The sequence below is a fragment of the Drosophila sulfurigaster genome, chromosome 4 (genome assembly GCF_023558435.1).
Source record: "Drosophila sulfurigaster albostrigata strain 15112-1811.04 chromosome 4, ASM2355843v2, whole genome shotgun sequence".
NCBI classification, from domain to species: Eukaryota; Metazoa; Arthropoda; class Insecta; order Diptera; family Drosophilidae; genus Drosophila; species Drosophila sulfurigaster.
The window spans coordinates 1,233,745-1,246,759 of record NC_084884.1 but is presented as its reverse complement, the minus strand read 5'-3'; positions in this window follow the sequence as shown (position 1 = coordinate 1,246,759).

The following is a 13,015-nucleotide window of genomic DNA, read 5'->3' as shown; positions in this document are numbered from 1 at the left end:
CGATACGTTTAAAAATTTTGTTGTGCAGGGAATTGTGGAATGAATGGTTTGGTTTTAGTTTGTTTATCTAGGCACAGCACTGCATCTGAATGAAAGTTGATTTGTACATATGTATGTAGGTATTTCTAAATAATATAACTAAACCGACAAATTAAACTTTTGGTTTTGCGCCTATAGTGTGAACTTTAAGCTAATAAAATGTTATAAAAACAGGATGTTTAGAATAAGTTGAGATATGGGGAAAGTTGATGCACGGAAAATACAAAAAGATAATACAATTAGACGGCTGAATATTCCTTGAAACAAGTTTTGTTCAATGGTTTGCATAATGGATAACAAAAAGTAATGTAATATTACTTTAAAATCCCACCACTTCACCACCATAAAACGATCATTTAATATTAAAAAATCTCTGCCTTTTGTCGCTTTTGAAATAAGCAATGAATGTAATACGCAGTTTAGACTGGGCTGCATTAAAAAATGTTCGTTAATGATCATGTGGAAATGATTCTGAATAGATGATTCAACTGATTATTCCGCTTCACAATTTAGGCAACATTATTTTAAATTTCTTTGCAATTCTTTAAAAAACCAGTCGAAAAATGAAAGGAAATAGACAGCGGCATGAAACAAAATGCTTAAAGAAGATTGCCAAGATGACCAATTCGAACAATTCGATTCTTATAGAAATATGATCTTTCTAGATTTATATATGGCGCCTATTTTATTAAATTCCTAATTTTCAGTTAATTTGTATCTATTGTTTTGATATTCTTCTTCTTTAGCCTGAGCTTGTTTATTTTTTCACCCCTAATCAACTGTTCGCGTGATGCAGCTTTGGTGTAAACACTTGCGTTATAGAACTGCATAATTGAAGAAGATGGTCTTGGTCGAAATAAAGTATAAGTTCATCAGTTTTTTCAATAATTTTATTTATTTAATAGCTGAATGTTTAAACCATCATCATAATCGGCCTTCTTGCTCTGTTAGACATGCATAGGTCTGCATCCACTCTGCCATATGCTCGCATACCGACTCTTTGTTGTAAACAGCCCGCAACTCGTCCGGGAACGATTAGCATTGTGCACGTCGTACCAATAAGTGATCCACGTCTTCACACTCATGCATGATCGTACGAAACGCTGTACCCAAACAGTGATCATTATCAGACGCGTATAGCTCGAGAATCTCAGAAAATAAATGAAAAGGATGGAAAGTGATTAAAGCAAACTTACTGGGCATCGTTGCATATATCACTCAGTGTTTCTGCTTGTGGCAAACAATCAATGGGATCTAGCAGGATTTTGGGGCCGTTCAAGTCCACGTTTGATTGCGAAAACGCTGAATCGTCAGCCATTGGTACCTAGCGCCAGAGATGTCTGTTGATTTCAAAATCTCTGCCACACGGTTACCCACAAGTTACTTGTATCGACGGTCCACACAAATATGTGAAATTGCATAACTAACACCTCTCCTAGTCCAAAATGGTATCGTGGACATCGAAATTGCTCCATGGTTGCGATTTCTAGACGCCCTTTCTGAAAGACGTAACTGATTACATCTGGTATAGAATGAATCCATCATCGCCAAATCTCTCGGAGCAGCAATTTGGTGGTAGTCATAAAGCACCACAGGAAGCCCAAAAGATCGAACGTTGATATAACCATGCTGAAAAACTCCCTTTTGTAAGAGTTCTTTGCCAGTCATCGCGCTCTACGGATCCATGTCGAATCTAACGTTAAATTCATTAATTTTAGCTGCTCCATATTTAATCAGAGCGTCCACTACGGCTTTTGAACTGGATGCAAATTGGCAGAGCTCGAATCTAGCTTCGCCATGTATCGCTCTCACACGTGACGTTACATCGATAGCTTCCTTTTCGTCCACGTAGTTCTAATCAGTTATGGCTTTGACCGCACGATGATTCGTGTGTTGGCGTTCCAGCGCATTTGTCGACTTCACGTAGAGTTCTCCACTCGGTGAACAAAGACATCCAGATCTCGTTGGTCATCTCCATCACGCAATAGAATTTGTTGTGCACATCTATCCTGTGCTCGTATAATTTGGTGAAACATCTCCTTGAAATCGCCTCAGACTCCGACGGCTCCCTCTCTTAATTGAAAAAGAGCTGGTAACTGGCTTGTAGTGTTGGGGACTTTTGTCCAGGTCCGAACTTAGCGATACATCACCAACTTTCGCCGCTGCATCGAAGACCAGTCGCAGCTTTTCTGGCTTATTGGGATTCTTCACACCAAAGGTTGGCAAATACCATAGCTTGTCTTCGATGTTAGGTTCAGTTAGGACACCACAACATGTTGGGCATCCGAACCATCAGCAGAGCCAACGCAGACCTTGCAGGCGCCATTTAACTGCAAACATATAGAAAACTACCAATTGTTGTTGTCTTCATCTTCGAGACTTTCGTCGCGGCAAAACAAAATTGACGTGCGCTAGCTGCTTGTTTGCGAGGCAACTGCACGTTGCAAAACTTCACATGCATACACATACCAATATAGACGCATACAGATAAACGAAAGTACAGCGCAACGAAATACACTCGTGCTTATCGTTCCGGATTCGATCTGCGACTGAACTCAGTGTGTGACGTACGCTGCGTTAGAACTTCGAAATGAGCCGAAGAGGCTCTGGTTTTCGAATCGCAGCGCCCGGCTCGTCTGGTGTCGCAATAATACTGTTTTTAAGATAACATTTTTTCAAGAGCTGGCGTATCTATGTATTATATGGTTAGTGGCTTGAACCGTAGCAGATGCCGGTTGTTCTTCAGGTTTGTGCAACCATACGCTGCTGTGGTATCCGTAAACGCATAAACAAATATCGGCCAATCTTCCAAACTCGAGCAGATCCATAGTAGATGGTGTCGGTACAAAAATCTCTTGGGCTGACATATGGTGCAAATCCAGTGACTTGTTTGTAATGAGGCCTCGAATTACTGGAGATCATGAAGCCAGATGGCGCTGAGGCCGGCAGCCCACTCACACTTGCCGATGACGCGCATAAATTAGTCGGCAACACTTCACTTACAAGCACTGGGGGTTTTCACCATAAGCACCGTTAGATTCACACTCGTAACGCACTGAATCCAATGTCGATTTTGCAGAGCCAGCATGTAAGCTGGTACCAATTGCAACTTGTGCATTCGCGTATCCAGCGGCTACGAGTGTATGTTGTCGTTACGATGAAGCAGCAACAGGCATCCCTGTAGGTGTCGCCAATGAGGTTCCCGAAATAGCCGGCAGGTCCATGGCTTGCTAGATTCTTGTTTCCTGGTGGAATGTTGAGTTGACATTCTCAACAATTTGTCCCAGACAATCACCAGTTAGCAACTCTCTTGATGTAGAAGAATAGTGGTTCACCCGGCACTCACAGTCTACTTAAATTTCTAGCTCAAGTTGCCTTTCGCTTCCACACGCACATCAACGTAAATAACCGATTTGCGAGGATCAGAAAACGGTACAATGGGAAAGTACTTATGTTCCGAGTAGGTTAGTGAAATTTTAAGCAATTTGCCCTATGAAGAAATACTGTACAAAAATATAAAATTTTGTTAATAAAAACAAAACGGTTTTTTATAGTACTATTTTGAAAGAAATTAAGCTATTGTTGGGTATTTATTTTACTTATCTGCTACAAATGACCACCAACAGTCTCTTCCAACATTTTCTAAATAGAGTTTTAAATACTGTTTGCAAAAAGAATTATTAATATTTAAATGTAAAAAATTTAAATTTTCAAAAATCGATGCCCAATTATTTATTACTTCTGACAGTAAACATTAAAAAAACAAAATACGTATGTGTTCTCGATCGGGAATCGAACTCGCATACACAATATGTTGGGCTTAAAAACTAGCAAAAACGAGCAATTGCTGTCGTCTTCATCCTCGAGACTTTCGTCGCGGCAAAACAAACGCGCGCTAGCTTCACGCTTGTCTGCGAGGGAAAACTTCACATGCATACACATACCTATAAAGACGACCATGCAGATACGTAGACACATATATACAAATGAAAGCACAGAAAAGCGCTCGTGCTCATAGTTCCGCATTCTATCTGTGATTGAACTGAGTGCTACATTCGAATTTCGAAATGAGCCGAAGAGACTGTGGGCCCCAGATTGGTTAGTGGTAAGACTATGATATATGGATGCATTTTATTGGGACGGAATTGGCTCGTTTTTGTAGAATATGTAACATATTATTTCTCCAAATCTTAGACCCATGCGTCTTTCTTTAATAAAACAAATAACTTTCCTATTTGTATACATATGTGCATATGTTAAAAAAATAATTTTCTTGAATTTTTTTTTAATTTTATGAAGTAATGTAACTTAAACAAATTATAAATAAATGTAAAAACAAAAACATGACTGACTCCTTCACTGGTTTTATAATGTGCTATACTTCACTTAATTTGTTCTTAAAAATTTGTAATTTATACAGGCTACAAGTATTCACCCATTCACGATATACTAAATATAAACAATAAATCCGACAAAAGCTTAGATGAGGCAAGATTTAATCTAGCAACACATATTATGTCAAATGGTGTGGAATTGATAATAGCCAGCCAGACAGACAAAGTTAAGCAAATTGGTGATAAACTTAGCCATCTCAATCAAAGGTTAACCAACATCATATCGTTCTCAAGAAAACACTCAGAATTTAAGAAAAAGCCAGTGACCTTTGCGCCGAGCACTCTCATCAACCAAATGATATTGGCTTTACCAAGCAGCAGCAAGCAGGTAAAAGTACTTTTGTAAATAACAAACTCTGAATTCAACTTGATGAAAACAGTTTGATATTTTATATAGGAAGATTTCACAATAACACATTTAAACCCAAAGCAAATTATAACAAAGAGCTGTCTAACAACATACACATTTTATACAACATACCTACATAATGGTAACACCACAGTTAGAAGTACGGAAAAGGTTATATCTAATCGCCACACGGAGAAACTTGATTACATGCCTCTCTTTTAAATGTAAGTAAAGTGGGAATCCCTACCCAATTCATTTTATAGGCGTTCGTGTCCAAGTGTTCCTCACTGGGATTAATACTTATGTAGGAACAGTAAGTAAATTTTAAGGTTCTGAAATCAATAAGAGTTTACCATGGGTATTTCGATAAATTAATATATTATATATTTTATATTATCAATTTAGACACCCGAGCTTGTGGTTGGCATATTTCCAACCACGTATCATTACTATAACATAATCAGCAACACCAGCAATGATACCGACATTGTCTATACATCTAGTTATACAGTGATAAATACAGTTACTGGACCTGAGGATTACATATCATACTTGCAGTCATCGGAGGAAGCGACACCCTTACAGGTAGAAAGTAAAATAAACTCAATGTTTGTAAATAAAAAATATCTATTTTAATATTGAAACGTAATTCCTACTCAGTACAATAAAATAATCCTATCACGATTGCAATATAATAATTTTGAAATATATCTGTTTAAGACTGCACGTATTTCATTCATTTTATGCATGTTACCCATAGGGAAGAAGGGTATTATAACTTTGTGCCGACAGGAAATGAATATAACAGGCAGAAGGAGGCATCTCCGACTCTGTAAAGTATATTCTTGATTAGCGTTAACACCCAAGATATATGTCCGTCTGTCCTTCTGTCTTTCCATCCGTCTGTCGATACGAACACCTAGATCTCAGAGAAAGAAAGCTCCAGTTTCTTTCAAATTTTACCACGTTTACTTCCGCCCTCGAAAACGACACAAGCCGAATAACAAGAGTAAGTTTAAACCTAGAGTCGAATGCATGCAATAATATCATCAGTCATTATCATTTCTGAAAGTTTGGTTGCGATCAGATTAAAAATGTCAAACATATTAAAGAAAAACATTTATATGAGGAAAACGCCTACTACAGTGGGGTCTTAGTTGCAATCTGACAATCTGGTATATTTTGCACTCTATGATCTATTTTGATTGTAGTACTACTGTATCAATATCGATACCTAAAATATCTGTCGGTATATTTTTTGTATTTTGCGGTATATTCTGTGGTATTTTAGAATAATACTTAAAATGAGTAAGGGGTATCTTATTTTGCAGAATATTTACATTGTTTAGTCTCTTGATCAAGTTGATTATAAATGTCGGTGAGCAACTCAAAAACATTAACAAACTTTAAACTGACGTGATCTTTTCGAATGCAAAGCATTTGTTTACTGCCTCTGCAGACGCTGTTACCATTCAACTCATACATAGTACATATGTACATATGTATGTATATATGAGAGCGAGGGAGCGCATGCGAGCGTTTCAAATGCAGTTACATTTAGATTGTGCAATGTGAGATACCAGAATAAGAATTAAATTTATATTGCAAAGAGCCGGTCGGGTTTTAACTGCCACTCAAACATTTTCCTACTAGATAAACGAAATTATTAAAAGTAAGTACTACAGTCGAGTGTGCTCGACTGTGAGATACCCGCTACCCATTTTGAATAAAAGCAAAATATTGCGGTAATAATCTCAAAATATTAAAAAAAATGCATGTTTTCTCGATCGGGATTTGAACTCGAGCACCACCGACCGGGGGTTAAAAAACAAGTAAGAAAGTTACAGTCGAGTGTGCTCGGCTGTGAGATACCCGCTATCCATTTTGAATAAAAGCAAAATATTGTGGCATTTTTCAAAATATACCAATAATACAAATATATACTAAAACAAGTAAGAAAGCTACAGTCGAGTGTACTCGACTGTGAGATACCCGCTACCCATTTTCTCAAAATATACCGAATATACTGCAAAATACTAAAAATATACCAAATGGTATATTTGGTATATCGACATAGTACCGCATTCAAAATATACCATAGACGGCACAATATACCAGATTGTCAGCCAAAGTTACTAAGACGCCTTGCCCATTCGACAAATTTTATCTGATCGCAACCAAATTTTCAGGAATCATAACTACTATAGTAAATATTGTATATACCAAAATTTAAATTAACTTTAAAATTACGCTTGTTATTCGATTTTTTGATTTGCGGCGGCGGAAGTGGGCGTGGCAAAAATTTTAAACAAACTTGATCTGCGTGCAAACATAACAAATGCTGTCGAAAAAATTATAGCTCTATCTCGTATAGTCTCTGAGATCCAGTGTTTCATACGGACAGACGGACAGACGGACATGGCTAGATCGTCTCGGCTGTTGACGCTGATCAAGAATATATGTATATACTTTATAGGGTCGGAGATGCCTCCTTCTACCTGTTACATACATTTCCTGCCGGCACAAAGTTATAATACCCTTCTACCCTATGGGTAGCGGGTATAAAAATATATTAAGTCACATTCGTCGGTTACAATATCCCAAGCACATTTCATATATATTCTTTCTTTTCCCGAGAAAATGCATCAGACACTTTCTTTTTAATTTTTTCTTTAAATTCTCAATTTTAATGCCTATCTTCACTTGCCGACATGAGTGCGAAACTGCTGGTTTAGCTTTCGCAACTTTCTTGCTTGTTCTTAAAGGAATTTTACCAATCTACATTAGGAATTATTCTTTTACGGAGTGGACAATTGGGAGACTTTAATTTTCACACAAAGTTTAATATTTAATAACCTATCAAATATTAATAATACATATATAAATAAGAAATAATATTTGTTGTGTGTACAATCTATTTACAGAACACAAACACATACTACAGTCGAGTAACTCTAAGAAACTCCATGCAGGATCATAAACTGATCTTGACCGATGAGAATATTTTAACCCAGGTGATAATCACTGAATCAATCCCACCTCGAGGAGAAACAAAATTGTTATTTATGCGACAAATACATTTTCAACAACCGTCACGGATTTGGTGTCAGGACCGGATACGGATCCGTCTTCAGGCGCTAATCCGATTCTTCAATCCCAATACAAAAATGAAGTCAAGACAATAAATAACAAATTTAAACCATCCATAGAAACTGTAATAACAAATGTTTTGTCAACCACAAGTCGCAACTCGTTTTTGGTTTCGGGGCTTGGATGTGTTAATAACAAAAATAAGGAAAAAGTTGAAAAATTATATGTTCATCACTAGAAGGCCAGTCGTTTCAAAAGATAGTTCGTTGATTGAATCTATGATATATCCAAATGACACCAAAAATAATACAACAAAGTTAATTGTTCGAACTAGACCCAATTTACACAATAAACTTGCGGAATACTTATATAACGCAACTGATTCAAATATTAATTATACTCAAACAAGACCTTTACAAGATGTACAATCATCTTCAAGCATTGATGAATTAATTGGTTCATTGAACTTGCAACGAATACGGCCCGTTTTAAATGTAGTGGCCGACTTGCTGCATAAGAATATTATAAGCAGACACATAAATCAACCAATGTTGGCTCCAAGCTCCAGCAGTGAAAAGAAAAAGAATCAAGCAAATGCAACAAGGAATGTTCCCATGCAAAATGCAACAAGGAATATTGAAATGCAGCCAATTTACATCCCTGTCCAGATGGCAGATGAACTGCATTACAATCGGAACACTGAAGAAAATACAAATAAATCTGCTTCGCACTCTGATAGCTTAATGGAAGCAAGTCTACACACTAAAATACCAGAAATCGAATTACCAGAAGTAGTTTTCAGTAACAACTGGCTGAATACTCCTAGCAAACACAACGATTTTACGATTTTCGAGTATCGCAAGCATTACGATAATATGATTCATGAATATCGTAACCTTAGTCAATATATTCAATCACCAGCAACATCTGGCAATCAGCATCAACAATCTATATTAGACAACGGTATTGCCATTAGACCTGGCGAAATTATAAATGCAAATACCGATGTTATTATTGGTAAGCCAAATGGCATTGATGCATCTTTTATTGGCTATCGTTCAAGCATTGACATGGCTGAGCGGAATATTGGTATGCAAACATCTTCAAAAATGAAAGCCTGGGCGCCGTCTGCAATTCCGATTTCACCTCCACGCATTATAGAGAATAGAGCTGCACCACGCATTGTCGGTTATACCGCATATAACATAATTCATGTCAATAGTCGTCCCACACGAATTCCGAATTCATATCCCAAGTACATCACACCATCGTCATATTTACTGCAATCATTTCCAGGAGGACTCGAACCATCTACAACATATCTTAGTCTCAATAAGCACAATAATATTTACGGCTCGGAACATCAAATTAGCAACATTAACTCGCAACTATATAACAATGAAATTGTAGAAATCATGCAAGTACCTCAAATATTCAGTACTAGATATCCGGCAACTATCAGATATCCATTATCATTTGGAAGCCAACCATACCGGTCCAAGTACATGCCTAAATCGTCAAGGTTGATATATCCATCCATTGTACCTGCCTTTTCCGCTCATCAACTCATCAATTTTCAGTCAAATGTTTTGAGCCATAATATTAACATGAACGTATCGCCTTTAACTTTTAATAAAGATCATTTGAACGATTACCCACTAACTACTGATGTTAAAGGAGGCCAACGCTTTAGCGCTTTACCGCAAATGTCCTTGATTCAGATACCCCTCACAAATCTCGCGTTGATGTGCAACTAACTCCACAACGTACTCAATTATATCAAGAAGCTCTTGAGTTTTACAAAACTATTCAGCCCACAAAGTTCAAACAACGTACTCAATATATATCTCAAGTTTTCAATAATATCATTGATAGAAATTCAATCAGTTTCAATGTGAACAAAATTAACAATACATTAAATTCATCAAGAGTAGAAGAAACCCAATCTGTTGCAAATAAGCAAAGCAAAAACGTTATCAATTGATAGATTCAAATTCCATAGCGACCAATAAACAATTTGTATATGTAATACCAAAAAATCGAACGATTACAAAAACCAAACATCCAAATATGTCAAAATGGAATAGTAGTAGTATTTCAGATTCTAATCAACTATTATCTGCAAAAAAAAATGAAAATATTTTAGGTTCGTCTATAGATCCATTGGAATTTTCAACTGCAAAAGATTTAGGATTTTCCAATAATCATCTAAAGAACAAAAACACACCATCTATGAAAAATATTTCAAACATTTTGTATTTAGCGACTGGCGATGGCTTTCATAACAACCAATCATTTATGTCAGATATAATTTCGTCTTTTGCTCCTGCTACTCGAACTGCAGCAATGCAAAATATTTGGGGTTACCAATCGCATATTGCAAATTCTTCAATTCTGCAAACACCATTAACACTTCAACTTACTAGCTTAAAAATGATTCCATCTAAAATAAAAATCAACTCAATTCTAATCTGAATATTCGTCCAGAGAATACATTGTTTAGGAAAAATTCTTTACGATTTGAAAAGAAACATTATGGATCTACGACTAGCTTAGAAATCTGGCCAAATAGTACACAGAATATACGAATGAGCGAACCTATAACAAAATCGAGCGTTGAACAACAATCATCATCTATTTACAAGAAACCCATTAAAGGACAAACAAAACACAAAACTCTTCTAACAATCACTGAATTTAAAAACCATTAAAGAAATTCCAATATTATTGACTTGGAATACAACAACGGGTACAACCACCGATATGATTTCCAAGAAAATCACACCGACGTCTTCCTATAATGTGTTGGCCATTGAAAATAGAAATACAAGTAGATTAATAAGGCAATCAAAAACGAAGGCATCTGTGTCCATTGAACCATTTTTATTGTCCACGAAATCGAGGATTAACATTAATGACTATATAGATATTAATTCTAACTCAATTTCTATAAATAACAGTGGTAATATTAGTAATCACTCAGATATCTTTTGGAATCGTCAGAGGTAATGTTGTTTACAGGAATAAAAAGAACTATGTCGCAGATCCACTTAACACATACTATTCAGAAAAGAAGGTCTATCGAAATAAGTCATCAGCTAGTGTAAGAGAATCTACGACGACTACCATAAAACAATTGTCCATATTTCGAACTGCTGAACTAAACTTTCCCTTGAACACAGATAATGCTCATGATAATGGAATTGTAAAGCCATCGACATTACCACTGGAATCTTCTTTTATTCCAAATGCAATCACTCGCAATAAGGAATACATTTATTCAAAGAACACATCGCATTCCAGTTCTATGAATTATAATAAAACTTCTATGGAATCGCCAGCTAAAAATATCCATGAAAATGTTATAAAAACGTATTGGCCAAGACAACTTTGATGAATATGGAAAATATCCGATCTTCCAATCGTCCGAACACCTTAGTGACTACAGACTATCCAAATAAAGTCAATGACGTCAATATTAATGAAGATTCAAATACATTCTTCGAGGAAGAGACTGAATCACACATTCATTTAAATAATATATTGTTAGGAGGTGTCCTTATAGCCATGCCGTCTACATTTTCAAAGGAGTCAAATTTAAAACCTTAAATAATTGCAATCCATCTTGCAAGTCATCTAAGAACGAAATATGTTCAGCAATATCGGGCCATGGAAATCGCTGCGAATGTCGACTTGGGTTTGTCCGAATCTTTCCAGATCGACCATGCAAGCGTAAGTGAATGAAATTATTGTAAATTTTTTTCAACTATGTTTGATTTGATAAATCAACTGATTTATTTGGTAAATCAAGGTATTTTCAATAAATTCGCTAGCTATCGAAATTAAACTAAATGCCAAGGGTGCTACAGACATCAATCAAATTTCCACCGAAATCCGAAAGAAAACGAACTCAGAAGAATATCTTAAGTAATTGAAATAAATCAACAGAAAATTAGCAATTTAATAAATTATACGAGACTGATAGCATTCAAAAATTATAAATATATATAAATTTTATTTATTATTCATCAGTTAACTCTATTTTTCTCCTTTACATCATAATAAGGAACTTGCTTTGCAACAGTTATATACAAAGTGGTGATATTGATCGTCTTGGCGATATTATTTAAATATTTTCTTATAGCTACATACATATGGGTAATGCTCTGATGGCTGTCGCGTGAGACCATCTTTTCAGTGAACTAAAAACATAAAACATATAACAATTTTAAAATTAAGAAAAGGTTACTCTTATAGCTCTAGACTGGTACTTTAATTAGAGCTAAGAATGATTTTGGAATTTTCTTTCTGTTTTGTTTTGTTCTGATAATTGCAAAAATTAACCAATTCGTACGCAAAACCAAACAAGTAAGAAAGTTACAGTCGAGTGTGCTCGACTGTGAGACACCCGCTACCCATTTTTAATAAACGCAAAATATTGCGATATTATTTTCAAAATATACCGAAAATGCTAAAAATATACCAAATGGTATGTTTGGTATATCGATATAGTACACCATTCAAAATATACCATAGACGGCACAATGTACCAGATTGTCGGCCAAAGCAACTAAGATTCTACTGTAATTAAATGTTCGCGGTTCACGAACAGTAAAAACAAGTAAGAAAGTTACAGTCGAGTGTGCTCGACTGTGAGATACTCGCTACCCATTTTATTAAAGGCAAAATATTGCGGTATCATTTTCAAAATATACCGAAAATACTAAAATACTGAAAATATACCAAATAGTATATTTGGTATATCGATATAATACACCATTCAAAATATACCATAGACGGCACAATATACCAGATTGTTAGCCAAGGCAACTAAGACGCCTAGTAAGTAGGCGTTTTGCCCATACAAAAGTATTTCTTCAATAATTTCCACAATTTTTATCTGATCGCAACCAAATTTTCAGGAATCACAACTACTATAGTAGTTATTGTATATATCAAAATTCGCAACTCTAGCTTTAAAATTACTTTTGTAAGGGCAGAAACGCCTACTTACTAGGGTCTTAGTTGCTTTGGCTCACAATTTGGTATATTGTGCCGTCAATGGTATATTTTGAATGTGGTACTATATCGATATAACAAATACACCGTTTGGTATATTTTTGGTATATTCGTATTTTCGGTA